Here is a 17,113-nt window from a genome sequence, read left to right on the forward strand (position 1 = left end):
TTGGCTCGCGCCTCGCGAATTTCTTTTGCGATCCCGCGCGTCGTGCAGAATCCGGAGCTTAAGGGAACGTCACGTGTCGATTAGAATATCGTGCGTAGAGATTTCAACGTTGAATTCGAGCGGCGGTCTCGACCGTGTGCCCCGCCGTGCGTAGGGGACTGTGTCAGGATTTTCTTTCTCCTTCGCTTAGGGAATGTGTAATATAAATTGGTCCCGCGTCATTCGCGAGCTTGGCCAAGCTTTCAGTTTTCGATTGGCACTCTTTCTACGTGTTCGTACCGTTGAAGATTAAAGTTCGTGGGAGAACGTAACCGAAGCAACAGGTTTTTTGCGGGGAACTGCCGATGACCTGGCCGTTCCAGTGCTCGCCAGTGCGGTCATGATCTCGCGCGTAATTGTTGCGTACGCTTCTCGTTGGCTCGTTCACGCGAAACAGGGAAACCAGTCGCGGGCATTTCGTTGGGAAATTTAATTGTCCCCTCAAACGGTCGGTCGCTAATGCACGTCGGATCCTCAACGAACAATTAAGATAGAGAACATTATGTTTTCCATGGTAGCGGCGTGCAGTCATCGGAGTAACGTTTTCAGTTGTAGGTACGTGATTAGTTGAATTCGTATAGGTTAAGTCGAATCGCTTGTAACCTTTCGGACACGTTTGCCCTGCAGCTCTGAAGCGTGACAGTGATTGAAAATGTAAATTAACTTCGCCTTTTTCTGAATTGCGTGAATTCTGGGTGATTTTATTGCGAGAGATTAGAGGAACGGAAACGCCATTGTTGTACCGCTAGGAGTATTGTGCATAACGTTTTGAGAAACTTAGCCGGAGGCGAGACAAATTTGAAGAGTACGTTGCTCAAGTACGTACGTTATAATCACACGGTAATTTAATATCCGGATAAGCAACCATATCGAAAGATGTAAATAGAATAATCTCAATGACCATCTGATGTCAATAACGAAGGTGGTAATTAAACCTCGTTTATAATAACATTCGCAATTGGTGTCTAAATTTAAATAATTAAATAATCTGGCAGAAGGTGATTCTTCGTGTAAAAATAAATTCATAATGTGGAATAGAAATTTGTTCCCACGAGGCTTCGTTTCCGAGAAAACTGATTTCGAAAACTGGCGAGGTACACGTGAACCGACTATGTACGAGTTAGCGGAATATACTAATAAATCAGGCAATATTGCAGATGAAATCGACTCCTTGTTCAAAGACAAATCGAGACCGTAGAATAGCATCTTTTCGAGCGTGGTCCATTTTCGAGAAAATTAAATTTGAAAGTCCGTCGAGTGCACCGGACTTAGAATCGGCAGCCCTACTATCTCTCCCACTTGCGCCATCATTTCCCCAAGTGTTGATAAAATATAAATGCACGTGCTCTGTCTGCGTGCGTGCTGTATCGGGCTACACATCGATTGCTGTGCGTTCGCGAATTACGTAAATTATCAAAACATTTCGATCCTCTTGTCAAATACACAGGGTGTTTTAGAAATATAAGTTAAAGTATATACAAACAGTTGAATAATGGAAGATATAAAGAAAAGGAAGTCTTCGTAGAGGTAGGTCAGTAAACTAGCCGTTCTTAAGATGTTCAATTTTCCTTCAGCGTTCATTAATAGTTCGTTTTTCTCTAATCTTCGCAACGCAGCCGGGTGAAGCTCGTGCTGTCGTTTACATATTCATAGCCAAAATAAATATTCCTTATGCTTCCTTTTGAATAAGCCTAAAGCAACCACTTTAAGGCGGAGTTGGGCAAAATGTGATCTAATTACAACTTACAAATTGCGATTAAAATGTAATTGTGTGGTTGATTACACCTTATTTTCTGTAATCGTTAATTTAGGTAGTTGACCATTTGGTTTCGTCAACTACCTAAATGAACGATTACAGAAAATAATGTGTAATCAACTACACAATTACATTTCAATCCTAATTTGTAAGTCGTAATTAGATTACATTTTGCCCAACTCTGCTTTAAGGTAACGCTAGGCCTGAGGAAAAGATCGCCATCTAACGACCTTCGAGAGTTACACGAATGTCAGATCAAGCGAACACGATAAATCGCGAGCGAACCAATTGGTTTGCACGCACGTTTAATTGGCCACCTATGCGGTGTTTCGCCGTTGCAATATCCAATTATTTCGCGTCCCATTCGCTCAGCTCGACGACGGGTCGTAGGGTACGCTCCTGATTCGGTGACGATGCTGTTCCGCAACGATCGATTGACAGGAGCCGAGAACAAATATTCCCTTACCTTTAGCCGCTTAAAATCAGAAATTGGCCGTTTTTTACGCGCAGAGTGTGCAACTGCGCTGCTGCCAGCTGTTACGGGAGTAGAATGACCTCGTGAGTATTCATGAATTCCAGTCTCGATGAATAAATGGAAAGAAAGTACTGCAAAATGTAAAGAACTGTCTCGGTTAGGTAAAGCTCCTTTGCAAGTCACGAATAACCGCGCATGGCACGTGCCCGTAAACACAGACCCGCGTACGTATTCCTCTCTTCGAATGTGCTTAACGTTATATACTTCACATTCTAGCAGCGCCGTACGCAAACGTGCGGCCAGACGGTCGCAGCTGAATACTGTAACGTAATCCCTTGGAATTCAAATCCACGTTCCAAGAAACGATCAAATTGTAATTCAATTATTCTAACACCTTCGATCGAACTTTGTAGAAATGGATATTGTACAGCGCGAACAACCGTGCACGATCCAGCTCGCCTAGACGCGCGTTAAAAAAATACAATTTAATTGACATTCGAAATTCGAGCATTCGAGAACCACTTCGAGAACTCGCAAGCCTGATCCTTTCTCCGTCCAAGTCCGCGTCGAGCGACCTTGTACACAGAAACGTCACGTGCGTTTTCACTTGCTCGAACCTATGCTGATGTTATGTAAATCTCGCGTCCCTCGTCGCTTCGGAATACTTACTGTTATGTATTACGCGTAGGTTTTCCCTATCAATCCTATCTTCGTTATCGGCAATGTTGCTGGCGATCCTATTCGATACTCCTCATTGTGACCGATAAAGAGACGCGCGGAGAGGTAGCCGTTAATATTTGATCTAGATTGTGGGTCATAATGGCAGAAACATTCATCTTTAACCGCCTCGATATAAATCGAACAGTCGCCCGATTTTCCCTTCAAAATGCTTTCGCACCGTACGATTTTACTCGCTTCGAACAATTCTCCTTAACTTACTAATTTCATTCTGCAGGATTAGCACAATAGTATGTATATTTTTTTGTGGATTAGGGAGCCTGCTATAATTAATGATAAATTCATGGGCAATCGTCGCGCGATTGTCGTACGGGACGTTGGTATCCTTTATGCATGCTCAATTATCAGCGTTTCTTTCATTTGTCGCGTAGAAATGGTGAAACATTGTTAACGATCGCATGGTAACCTCAGGTCACACACATCGATCCTCCCACGCGGCGGTTGTAAATAATGGACATATTCACGTGACTTATTCACTAGAGTATAGTCGTGAAGCCGCCGCAGTCGATTTACACGGTCTGTCAGCAATTTCTGCAGGCGAAATCGGCTGCTCTTCCAGTTCGGTTCCGCCCGACACTGTCCGCGCAGCCCTGTTCGTTTGCCATGCACCCCATTACCAATGAACGCTGCATAAATCCTGCCCTCAGATCGTGACAGACAGTCGTTTCGACACGATTCTATCGGCAGATGGTGACTTTATGAAAGAACAAAGGTTACGCGCGTGAATGTTATTCGCGAGAAGGATTCTTTAAAAGTTTCTTATAACTTTCAATCCCCAGTTGACTTTGCATTCTCATCGAATGCAGTGCTCGATCGCGAATCCAAGAGCAAGAGTTCAAACGCGTGGTTATATAATAATATGCGCTGTGAAGCATTTAAAATCGCCGCCACGTGTGCAGGGCCGTTGATCGGGATTCGTTCGAGTGGAATCGTTTTAGTCTAATTGCGTTAAAAATTCGCGCGCGACCCGCCCGGGCACTAAATAGTACGTAGGTGGACAATCACACTTTCTGCACGTGATCAGCAATAAAAGAAAAGATTACGACCTCGCGACATAAGGGGATTTTAAGTAATTAACTCGCAATCTTGACGATGAATCGAAACCCACCACACTGACCCCACCCAATGAAACCAGAACCGTGCCTTATTTCCCTACATGCTTATCAAAAACCAGATTAAACGTCCGTCTGTGAAGGGCGTGAAATACGAAATCATTCGCAACTCAAACGCAGATAAGCCCTCTACTTATCTGTACAGTCGAGCTATTTGCGTGTCGTGATTCACTATTGCCACTTCATTGGGAGTTGAATTTTTTTTATTCCGAACAGTGCTTTTGTAAGGACTTAATTATGCATTATAGAAAAAGCGGGCAATCACTGGAATCCCACGTGTGAAAAGCAAGTAATTCTAATTAATATTCGTTTATACAGATAACTTTCCGCCAACGTGTTACAGCGATTTTAAACCCTTCGTTGTCACACCTTCTTATAATCACAAATTGGTCGCGTGGGGTGCACTCCACCCCCCCCCCGCGTCATTTCTGAGTTACCATTTTCGTACTTTTGACTGTTTTAACTTTTCAGTGATAATTATGCATTCGTAATCTAGTAGTCTTTTTCTAGAAACGTAAATTTTGATATGATGAAATTTGTAGTTGAAAAAATAGTTATGGAAAAGGCGATTTTTTGTGAAAATTTGCCAAATTTTTAAATTTTAATATTAGGCTCTAAAAATTCACAGAAATATTGGCAAAGAAGAAAATTACCCGAGGTGCGATATAATGCTCCGTGTGACCACAATTGATTAAAAAAAACTTCATCTTTTCTGTAAATCCTCTTTTGATATATCGAAATTTCTGATTATCGTTAATGATCCAATTCAATGGATACTCCAGTATGGGGCTGTCCTTAAATTACGCAAGGGTAATTTTGGCGATCTCTTACCCCCTCCCTTCCCCAGTATAAGAATTCGTAAGATTTAATATTGCAACATCCTTCTTACGTAATATTTTTTACATTTAATTTTTTCAGTTATTAAAATTCTTTTGAAGGTTCATATAATTCATTTAACTCAGTTTCGGGAATTTTAAACTGAAACTACTTTTATGGAACATTAATGATAGACTTTGTATTTATTGAAAATTAAATTAAAAAATATTACGTAAGACACTACCTGACTCCCCCGCTCCCAAAAGCCTTACGCAATTTAAGGACGACCCCTATATGCAAATCTTTATCAATCAATCAAATTTTCACACGCTTTATATCGGCGATCGTTGTACATATCAAGCATGATCCACAGTTGTTGTATATTGGCGTAGTAAATGCATGACGTGGGTTTATTCAGTTTCTTATGATTAGCTGGGCAAGTGGCCTTGACCATCGTCAAAAGGCCAGCCGGGGAAGAGTACGTTATATCCCTCATAGTTCAAGTCGGTAAATTTTTCATTCGGCTACCGGTTCCTAATGGCATCAACCATTGGTCTTCGCCGCTCACCTTGAAATACCTTGTACGTAATCTAATGAGCGTATATCATTGTTACTCGGACTCCCTGTTCGTCGTCTTTACATTGTCCGCGGACTCGTTACGCGAGGAGCAATCGTGCGACTTCCCATTTCAACTTGAACCTGTAACAAGTGCTTGCTTCATTGCGCGAAGCATTCCATTATTACATGTATCTAATTCGCGCGACACCTTAAGTGACCACTTATCTATGCGCGACACTGTACTCCATACGTTAATTTCATACGTAATGGTAATTCGCGATGGTTATCGAAAGTGAAATTTTTATGAAAGAGATATCGCATTGTTCCATTCAGCTTTCGAGCGAAGTAACTGGGGGAAATGATGTAACTACGAGCGGAATTTTTTCGTAAGAATATAAGTATATTCTTGACATACATAGGTATACTCGACATTGAAATAAAGTGCGATGAAAGTACATGCATATGAAGAAATTCAACACAGTGGGACATTGCAAGGGGATTCAGGGTTTTATTTAGAACATGACTTTTTATATTTGACGCCTAAGAAATAGTACTTAATGAGACACAATTTCCCTGCAAATTTCATTGAATGGGATAATCAGCAATGTTTTATATATCAAAATTTATTATCCTATCGAGGAACGTCTATAATCGCGATGGAAGTACGAAATTTAATAACTTCTATTCCTTAATTGGCTGCGAATGGTAACGAATTTAGAGTTTATACAATAACCGACTTTTGAAAAAACCTGCTTTCAAATTCCACTATTCCCAAAAAACCGGTTAAACCGGGTTTCGAATTTTCACAAAGAAAATATGATTGTGAGTTTTTTAAATATTTATGGAATTACAAAAATATAACAAAATAAAATATACTTTATCTATACAAAATCAAATAAAGAAAAAAAAATCCGTACAATTTTTGAGTTCATTTAATATTTATGGATCTACAAAGATATAACACAATAAAATACACTGCATACAAAACCAAATGAAAAAAAATCTACGATAACTAAAATCCGTTCAAAATATAAATTATAAATCTTCATTTTATTTAGTATTTTTCTTCAGAAAATATGAACTCATGAAGATTAGTTTTACAGTAAACTGTTACCTACTACGATACGCTTGTGTCCGAGGCGATTTCAGGTCAAAATGTTAACGTTTTTAATCAAATAATTAATTCATTTTTACATATAAATTCTAGTATATAAAACCGTTTTTTTTTTTAAATTTAAAATCCGGTTTTCGAATTTCACAAATTTATATAAAAAAAACGGTATTTAAAAACCGACAAACCCTACGATTTCTCTTATTCTACCGAAATAACGATCGCTAAATCGCAGAAACGGAAGATAATTGAGCTTATTATGTTTAATATTATCGCTGGAACTTGTCGGTAACCATTTGCCTTGACCGTGAGAATGAAAGGGCAAAGCCAGAAAGGCACGTTTCATAATATTCTAATAGCCGATGCAGTTTTAAAATGGGGGTTCTGAAACTGGGAGCCACCAATCCTCCTGAAACATTAACGTTCCTCGCGTATCGGGATCGGAACTTTACAGGTGCGACGTAATGTTTGAGCATAAAGCAAGGTTGAATAAAATAACAGGGCATTGAGTTGTAAGAAACAAACGAACCGCCTAGAAGGATGTTGGTAAGCTAAAACCTAGAAAGTATCTAAAATTTTTATTATTATATGAAACTATTTGAATTATCAATCTCCCAAAAGCAACTTCGTAATTTTCGTCGCTCTATGTTCACACGATTAGGAACACATCTGTGTGCCGTAAAGTGGAGCATCCAGGCAAATCTCTTTCCTCTAGGATAATATTCAAAGCATTTGTCTCTTGTGTCTGGGATGCTATTAATAATTTGTATCCATTCTGAGAATCTCAGCTTGAGTGTCTCATATCAGTACGTCACTTGGAAGTCAATTTAACGAGAAAGAAATTAATGTCGACAGCTTGTGTCGTTGATGTTTATCGATGGCTTTATCGTTAGAAGTGTCTCTCAAAGACAATACGCGATAGGGGATATTTTTGTCAGTTAATCTGCCGCTATCGGGAAACGAAATGTTAGAAAACAGTTCGAGATAGAATGATATCGTTCACCCGTCGTTAGCTTCTTCCCAAGGTTGGATGCTCTTGAGAGTTTTAAAGGAACGCACGGAGCTGATTCGATACAATTGCCCGTTTTATTAGACGCGCTGCCTGTGATTGGTAGCTAAATGAAATGTTACAGTTATCAGCGTGTAAATCTGGAAGACAGGGGGGCGCGAATTGATTCGCAGGAGCGACCTGACGCTCTTAATTCTCGATTCTTGTCAGCTGCATGTCGCGAAATCGTTAGTCATCCGACCTTCTTCTTACCCTTTGAAACGTGGCAGCGAGCAGGCCACGTTTTTGTGTGGGAAATAAAAAGCGCAATGGTTACTAATATTAGTCATACAGATCTACTTTTTTATTTATCAAAAGTACAAAAGCTAGTTACCAAATGAATGTTGTAGAAATTTAGTTTCAAATTCTATGTTTTTACATATACTTTCCAAACTCCCTAAATAAATAAATAAAAACTCATTGGTCATCCATGGAAGGTGTATTCAAACCAGTCAACGTTTCCACGATTTTTTTAATAAAATCTCCCCAACTGGTGCATAATTATTATCTCGAATGCCGTTAAGCATGCCGTAAGTTATCGAGGACCCATCTGGCGCGACAGTCACTCTCCAATCGTTGCAAAACCCATTTATGAATATTTTATTTCGAGCAAAAGCAAAGTCTCGTGAATCGAGAAGGAGACAAAGTTCAGAAAATCACACGCGAGCATTGCGGGAGCATTAAAAGCGTTTCTATTCTTCATGCAACAAGATTTGTAGGGGAGACCGGGGTAAAGTGAACCTCGGGGTAAAATGAGCTTCCTTAATTTGTTCTTTAACAATAGAATATATTTACAAGCTTTGGCGACGTAATAAATGTATGTAATATAAGAATAATAATTATGCACATTCAGATATCGAAGAAAGTAAATTCATTTAAAAAATTTGAAATTAATTTTTAGAGACTTCCAATTGGTTTTCTTTTCCATTTAGCTTTTCGGATAAATTAGTCATAACTGTGTTATTTTAACTCCAATTTTTTCTGCGTGTTTAAAACAAGCTTATTTAAAACAAGCATTAATCCTAACGTTATTAAATAATTAATTCTCCACTGAGTGCATATTCGGGGTAAACTGAGCTGCAAATGGCAACTAAGAATCGATGCGCAAGTGATGTGCGCAATATCGTAACCTGTCAGCTGGCTAGAAAACCACGCGGCGTGGTGGAACAGATTCTAATAAAAAAAAAAAATGAAAAATCTGTCACAGTTTTTGACAACCACGGTGCAAAAAAGCCAGAATCTGGCGTGCTAAACATGTCATTCCAGTGCAGGGGTTAATACTTACATATATCCTTAATTAAAGTTCTTATTTTGTTGCATCTCACTTTACCCCGGATAGGAGTTCACTTTAGGGTAGATGCACCATTTGTGGCCACTTTACGGTATTGTACCAGTTTTGGCCACTTCTTAAAAAATATAATATTTTCCCGTGTAAGCAATAAGTCTAACCTTATATTTCTGGCGGTATACAAAACAAAATATTTATGACGTGAGTTTCTTTCAAGTTGAATTTTAACATACTCTAAGTTTATCTTAAGTATCGCTATTCATCGTTTATCAACAGTAACGTTTAAATTATATTATAAATCTATTTCCACGCATTTTGATTGAAAGGGAAACATTTTATTCGACCTCAAACTTTTTCGGGCTCGCTTTACCCCGCTCTCCCCTACTGATTCGCGTTGCACGCAGAGCCGTGTGTCGCAATCGGCCAGAGTACGTTCTGCAACGTGAATAATCGATAAGCCCGCCTCGGCATAACCAGAAGAGTCCATCCACGATTTGAAGCGACTGGCCTAAGGAAAGTGTTAACGTTGACTCGGTGGCGGGATAATGAACGATGGGTAAAAGAAAGAGGGAGCGGAGAAGAGGGAAGGATAAAAGCAAAGAGCGGTCTGACGCAAACGCCGGGATCCCACGTCAGCCAGCTGAATCACGAAGGAAGAACCAGACACTGTTATTCTTCTAGGGTATTTTTACGCTTTCACGTCCAGGAAAATGTACACCTACCGGGGAATCGATCAGGTTCACTTCCTCCTTCTCCATTAACCGACCACCGCCCTGGCTAGCATCGAGGAAAAGCCGGCGTATTAACGGTTCCGCTCGACGGGCTGACAGGCATATTCATTTAAATTGCACAACGCGTTCCATCGGTAAACACTCTGTTTATGATAATGAGAGCCGATGGCAGAATCCATTCGAAACGAGCGCCGGCCGCTCCTCCGTGGGCGGACCGCGCGCACCGGGTGCACCCGCACTCGCCGCCGGTAGTTTGTTTGCAGAAATCCAACTGGCGCGGCGTTATTAGCCACCGTGGAATTAATTAATCAGCCTGGCCGAGCCTTACGATAACCGCTCAGGAATACAGATAACGGATTGCGTAATCGCGTGGCTGGCCGTTTCACTCCGCGACACTCTACCATATCGCCAACTTATCCCGTTACTTTTCAGTGCTCGTGCACTCGCGTTTATCGCAATCAGCTAGATCGTACCGCTGCTTACGCTGAAAATCGTCCGTCTTTTTCCCACGTATTCGGCCCTCGCCGGGCGCGCTATATATGAATGAAAACATGCCCGCAGCCGACGTAGGAATGTTGGGTGGGTAGCTGATACGCATGGGCCTCGCGCGAGCGTTGCTACTCAGGATAGATCGTGGAAGAGGTTTTTTCTCTCGTCAGTTATCGAGCAGAAATGAGCGGAAATTTGAGGGAGCGACTCTCAGTTCCGGAGTGATTTGATTTCGCCACTAATACTAGCACTGTTACGGCAAACCGCCGCGTAATTTAAAGTCAAATGGGAATGCCGTAAAAACTGCCAGCTCAGTGAGATGCTAATTATCTTCTTCGCAGCAAGCCGCTGATATTGCATGGAATTTCGTTTTTAATCCTTCGAAAAGGAATCGTTCTTATCGACGCGCGTTTGAAAAGTAGCGCGTCTCAATTTTTCTAGATGCAGTTGTCCGTAAGAAAAAAAAGAAACGTGCTACTCTTCGTAACGCGCGTCGCGTTATATAAGCACTGCCGTGCATTTGGTAATTTCGCATTACTGTGCTCCTGTGTTCTCGTTTGCTATGGACATGTTTTCATACGCGTTATTTAAATCCTCGCGTCTCGAACGAATAAATTCTCGTGCACGTCTAACACAATCTTGCTCACGATAATTCTAATTATAAAACTGCTCGAAACAAACAGTTAAGCCGCTTCGAAACACGATATATTGTTCCGTCTATACGTCGATTGATACTTAATCATTATCAGCGTAATACTTCAAATATTTGTTTACGTCCACTGTAAACGCAGCAGCGCTCTGTTCCGCGGCACAGCTTGGCGCTCATTCGCACGAGGTCAGTTATTAATTCGAACAGGAATCGCGCGATGGGAGAAAAAAAGAAGTCGCGATTGCGTGTGTCTTCGGCGATGTACAAGACGTTTCATAACACGTGGACGTAACTTCTGGGACGAATTGGACGCGTAATAAAAATTTTAAAAAATTGAGGAAAATTGAAACCGACTTCGAACAAATAAAAATGAGGCAAAGGGTAAAAAATAATTTTCTTGCTTATTTAATCAACGACTCTCAATATTTGTACGTCGGCGCCTCATCATTTGCACTGTGTGAATCTGACGCCGGCTTATAAATATTGAGAGTCGCAGATTAAATAAGGAAAAAAATTATTTTTTACCTTTTGGTGTATTTTTATTTTTTTGAAGTCGGTTTTAATTTTCCTTAAATTTTTTAGCTTTTACTTTTTAGCTGTTTAAGTTATATTACATTTACTTAAAACGATATGGCTAGGCCTACAAAAAGAGCTGCTCGTAATAATAATAATGAAGTCGGTTAGTGAATCAGATTTCTTATTTTTGGTGTAACTTCAAAACTACTGAACCGATTGTGATAATTCTTTCTCCATGACCTAAGTTGATTGAAGCTAAACTAAATGCAATAAGTTTCACAAAAATCGGTCCAGTAGTTACGGAGAAATTCGCGGACAAACATAATACACACTGACATACATGCATGAACTGAGAACCTCTTTCTTTTTGAAGTCGGTTAAAAATAATGAAAATGTTCGTGTAGAACTCCTTTCTGATATTAATTCCAAACAGTTCTCGTGAATATCTTAGACTTCGACGGAAGTCGAATCAGCTGCTAGTCACGTAGTTATTGATTCAATTTGTAACGATAATTACTAAAACACAAAAACACCTCTGACTGAGGAACAAAGTGGGACAGGGCAAGTGTTTACCCAAGCTTTCCCTCTTACTTCTGTGTGCTCAATAGACGAATACGTCTCTAAAATTATACTCGAGAGTACATGAAACACCTTGTATACTCTACTAGAGCAAATAGAAGTACTAAAACTCGGTATTACATCTTTATTAATTTCCCATCCGGCGAGCACGTTTATACAAGCGAAATTCGATAAGTCGAAACGACTGCCGCTGCACGGTTCCGCCGTGCAGATAGCATTTCAAGCAAACCAACCGAGCATTACACTTTTTAATTCCGGAATAATACGCTTATCGGGCTATCTATGCTCGGCGCTTACATTTTACTAGGCATTTATTGGCTGCTTTTCATCACATCTACTTCCCATTGTAACATTAACGTCGTGGCGCATTAGCGGAATATCGTCAATTGGGAAACATTCAGTTGACTAACGTTTAGCAGTACGCAACGATTACGCTCAATTTATTATCGACGGAAAATTCTTAGTAATTCTACAGTCCGTTCACCCATAACTCACTTTCTCCGATTTCCGTTTTCCTGCAATGTTTCAGAAGAGTATTTACGTTTCTTTTGTACTTAAGGGAAGGTTCCTGTCTAGAGCCCCAAAAAATAGGCGATCTTTAGGAATTAATTAAAGGAAAACTACCATATATAATTTAATGGGACTTTTTGCATTGTGTTAAGGATGTTTTTAAGAATTTTTTTAATGGAACTGTATAATTTTTGGATACACCAATCGATGCATTTTTATATTCTCTTTAAAAAAGTATCAGGGTACTTAGAACGAAAAGTAATTAGTTCAGAAGTTATGAGCTTTGTCCAGGAGCGCCCCTATACGCGTAACACTGTGTGACGACTCGATAGCCGCGTTGATGTATCGGCGAACGTCTCGTTCCGCATGCACATACCTTCCTCGTATGCATCGTCATTGTGATTACACTTATAAAACCGCTAGCAACGGCCTCGGCGCGAGGATTCTTATCGTTCTATTCTCCTTTCAGAAACTTATCTTATCGGGTAGGCGTCGCGCATTCGATGATTCCCTTCGTAAATATCGCGAGGAATGTCTGGCTGAAGAGAAATATGCTCTATCATTCAGGTATCAAATTGGATGGCTGTGCCTCCGCGGCTGAAGTCACCGAGCATTCGGCGGATCGTTACGTAAGTGTATTCCTACATACCTACGTGTTACAGGATACTGTTTTCCTTAGCTCTGTCTCAATGCATACAGTGATTAGACGTTCGATGTACACGCCCATTATGAAACGAGGATTTTTGACAACCACATATGATCCTTGCCCTTCGCGGCAGAAGAATGCCGTGTGTCTTAATTACGGGGTACTCGAAATATACTGCTTCTACTGGAAGCCTAGTAATTTTTACGTTTCGAGTAAAATGAGCGTAGTCTCTGTATTATTACTTGCAAACAATGGGCCGCGTTAATTAAAGGCAATTATGCTATTTTGGTTTTCAAACGATCTAGGATAGCGCAGTAATAAAATAATAATGATGCAAATTATCCAATGATATTGTTCCGCTCTTAATCATTTCGAATAACATTTCAATATGAAAAATTTTAAATCTTGAGAGTCTCGATCTGCTTTGAATCTTTTCTTTCCCGTTCGATGTACAAGTTGATGGCACGCGTATATAGGTGCTTTTACAATTGTAATTTTAATCTCATATTTTCGTTCACTTAGCTGCTGTCAACTTGTCACAGATTGAACGAGAAATAGAGATTCTTTGATAGAACTGTGAAGCAATACAGCGTATTATTTCAAGTGCTGTTCCCAATAACGTTATTTCGAAATTGATGAATCTAACGGGAATTATTTTCTTATTTTTCGGTTGTGCTGTTATTGCCAGTTTCCGCACGATTTCCCACAGTTATGGCGGATGTGTATCCGCGTTACGGATAAACCTCGTAATCGCCTTCCACTTCCTATTGAGTCATCATTGGTTATCCTTATCGATATTTCGGTGTATCCTGTAATCTTTTCCTGACGGATTTCAATACGCTACATCGCAATGTCTGTGTTCACGAAGATCGTTGATATTTCAAATATTTAACTCGCACAAATATCAGTTTCGCGAACGCGACGCCGGCTCTTCCATTTAGAATCATAAATTCGTTGTTAATACTGCGATTTGTAGCCTCGTGGGCGGCAATCTAGCGTGGTCAGAGGTAAGCGTCGCTGGTGAAAAAATATGGAATTTTACAGGAGGCCGGGGAATTCTACTCGAGGCAGCGGAACAGAAGCGGCGAGGCATTCTTTGATTTCGCGCAGTAGTGAACGTCGATTTAAATCAGACGAGGGCGCGCTCGTTTCGCGGTTTATGCGATCCCCATTAATCCTTTACGCCCCAGCTTATCAAAATACCTGCTGCTGTCTAGTAATCATGGCGCCAGATATCGAGTAAAAATTCTTATTTGCCTCTGACGCGCGCAAACGAATGAGTAACTTAAATAAGCTCCAATTAAGATATCGAAAAGAGGCCTATGTCGGACCTACTTTTAATGACTCGCGTTGCATAAATCTTCGCCGGTACTCGTTTTCATTACCCACTATCTTATATTTACTAAGATATTAGTGGGACGATTAATCACTTACTAGTGAGAACGTTGAGGTGTATTGGGAATAGTCGACGATAGTGAATCGCATCCCCCGCGAGAAGAGATTCCTCGAACACTGGACAGTGAATTTTTGTGGCTGTCTTATCGCTGCGGTTGATAATCTTTTACGGGTGCAGGTCTAATAAAGAACTTCAAGATTAGGTCACGCTTAGATCGAATAAACACAGACCAAGCTAAATGGAACAGTATCTATGATTGCTTGCCGCGCCCCTTTCTATCTCCGGCCCTACCCTTTTGGTCACCATAGGGGGTTGCCCCGGTTACAACCGATGCCCGTCGCGTCTTCGACGTTGTCACTCAGCCCTTCTTGCAATCTTCTATCGAACTGGACTCAGCTGCGCACTAGTCCCTCTATTATGTACTCCTTCTACTATTTTTATCCGTCGTTGTTATCTAGTTCGTCTACTCTATCGTTAAAGCTATCATCGATAGTTTCAGCGGCATTGGAATTAAAGGAATCAAGTATTTAAATATCTTCTTCTTAGGAGAGTAACAGTGCTCTTCCAACGATGCACGTAAGTGGTTTCTTTCGCATTTATCCCCCGAGTCTGGATCATCGCCAAATAATTTCCACATTGCCCCCTTGGCAATCAAACCCAGCCTCGTAATCGGCCACTGAATCTACTCCAGCTACTTCTAAGGCCCACTACGCACTGGCGACCTGTCGCCGGCAACTTGGCCGACAAGAGACCAGAAACCTTTCTTGTTCGCCGCGACCAAGTGCATACGAACTTATATGTTTCAGTGTACCTCGTCATCGGCGAACCTAGTCGTCGGCAACTCGTCGACAGTGCGCAAAGAGGCTAAACGACAAGCTTCTCGATGCCGTACGATCCACCGAAATCAGCAGAATTTCCCAATTTCCCAGTCGAAAGCATTCGATCGTGGTTAATGGGTGCTTGCTGGCGGACAACTAGGACCGCGTGCTGAATTCACGATTCAACAGCTTACCAGCCCTCGATCTACGACCCTTGAAACGTTATTCAGCCAATCGTCGTCGATCTCCGTGTAGCTGCACCTGGTATAGCCGATCAATGCCATGGAAAATCTGACCAACGATTAGTCGCGATCGAGCGAACGCCGCCAGAGAATCGGTTAACTAGTACCTCGGGGGTATTAGCTCGCGAATTAATGCAGCAGCTGAATCGCGCCGGTGCGGATACGTGCTCGTCGTGCACGTTCCGTTTTGCCGCGAATGCCACGAAAAAGGCGACGATTACGTTATCTACGCGACACAGTGGTCGCGGAGAGATCGCGTCGTTTCGCAAGGCCACGATGTATGTATATATGTATTATGAATGTCTAAAGGGGTAGAGACAGGCCTCCATTATGCGCTCGCACAATGGATACATATCTAGGCCTGCACCGGTTTTATTAACCATTTGACAGCCCCAGCCGTCTATTATCGTGCAAAAGTGACGTAAACAGAAACAGCAACCCGTCAGCTGTTGATGCCGCAACTGCCGAGATTCTCGTTTCTCTCGTATTTGACGAGGGTAGATACGTCGAACCTGGAGGGAAACGAAACCTCGCGAGTGTAGGGGCTGTTTAGGGAATGTGGGATTTATTCTTCAGGATCAATTCTGTGGGCTAATGTACCTAATGAAAATAGTTCTTACGTCGAATGGTCTTCTGTTATTTTAATTGAGTTACAAATAGTTTAGGGGTAAGTGTATGTTACAAGATTCAAATGTTTTCGTCTTTTTTTAACGGCGAAGATGCTGTGCATCAGGACTTTTTGTGAATTGCTGCAGGATAGGCTGATAGCTCTTCTATAGGTGTTTCAGTTAGCTGCAGTGTCAACACTGATAAAATATCGAATGTCAACGCACAAAATGGTACCTTAACTTCTCGTTACACAAACATATCGATAACACTTTTCTCTCTACGATTGGTGACAGATTCGTCAATGAAACCGTTCTTTTGGCATCCATCGTGTTTCAAGCAGAAAAGGGCCGCGGGCTTCGCGCCTTTTTTGCCGGCCACGTTGCTTTCACGATGAAGTACCAAACGTTTTCTCGAACACGTTGCTGGCACGGAAATACACAGCGTGTATTTTCGTCTAGCGATTCAATGAGATAATTTCATGCTGACGGGCAGACAAAATGGAATCGTGTGGCCTTACGATGATGTATTACTGGGTTTGCCGTGTCCACGCCTGACGTAAACTCGAGAAGCGTAAAGTCAGGAGTGAGGGCCACGTCAACGATGGCACGTTTCGTCCAAGTTTTCATTAGTTCGCTCGTCACGCGATCTACAATGGTCTCGTTCCACCGTTGCTTCGTATTATTCATAAATATTACTTAATATTGGCCACGACCACAGTGGTTCCGGTTCATACTGCGATTTAATCGACAACGTGAAACTGACGGGGACGTTCTGATGGAAACGCTGGTGTATACTCGGAGGTAGTCAATAGCCTAATAGGTCTAGCTTCATTCATCCAGACGTGTTCCACGCCGACTGTCGATACAAGGTTAATTAGCAGTGGTCTACTTGATTGTTAATGTCGTGGGATACAGGAAACGTTGGAAGGCGGTGGAATGATTGGCGATGATTAGATGTATCACGGTGCTTACGGTTTAAAGTGATTAG

General features: G+C 41.3%; 1 protein-coding gene across 3 annotated transcripts in view; it reads left to right on the plus strand.

Annotated features, from left to right (window-relative positions):
- Positions 1-17,113, plus strand: part of Atp8b (ATPase phospholipid transporting 8B) — a 69,816-nt gene that overhangs the window by 330 nt on the left and 52,373 nt on the right. Inside the window, exon 2 of one of the 3 annotated variants that reach the window (XM_076807995.1) lies at positions 12,885-13,044. The exons of 1 other annotated variant lie outside the window; for it this stretch is intronic. The gene's annotated coding sequence lies outside the window, so the exon portion shown is untranslated. The remainder of the gene's footprint in view (positions 1-12,884; positions 13,045-17,113) is intronic. One more of the 3 variants, XM_076807997.1, reaches the window with a different exon arrangement.

Source organism: Andrena cerasifolii, chromosome 3, assembly GCF_050908995.1.
Source record: "Andrena cerasifolii isolate SP2316 chromosome 3, iyAndCera1_principal, whole genome shotgun sequence".
Classification (NCBI taxonomy): Eukaryota; Metazoa; Arthropoda; class Insecta; order Hymenoptera; family Andrenidae; genus Andrena; species Andrena cerasifolii.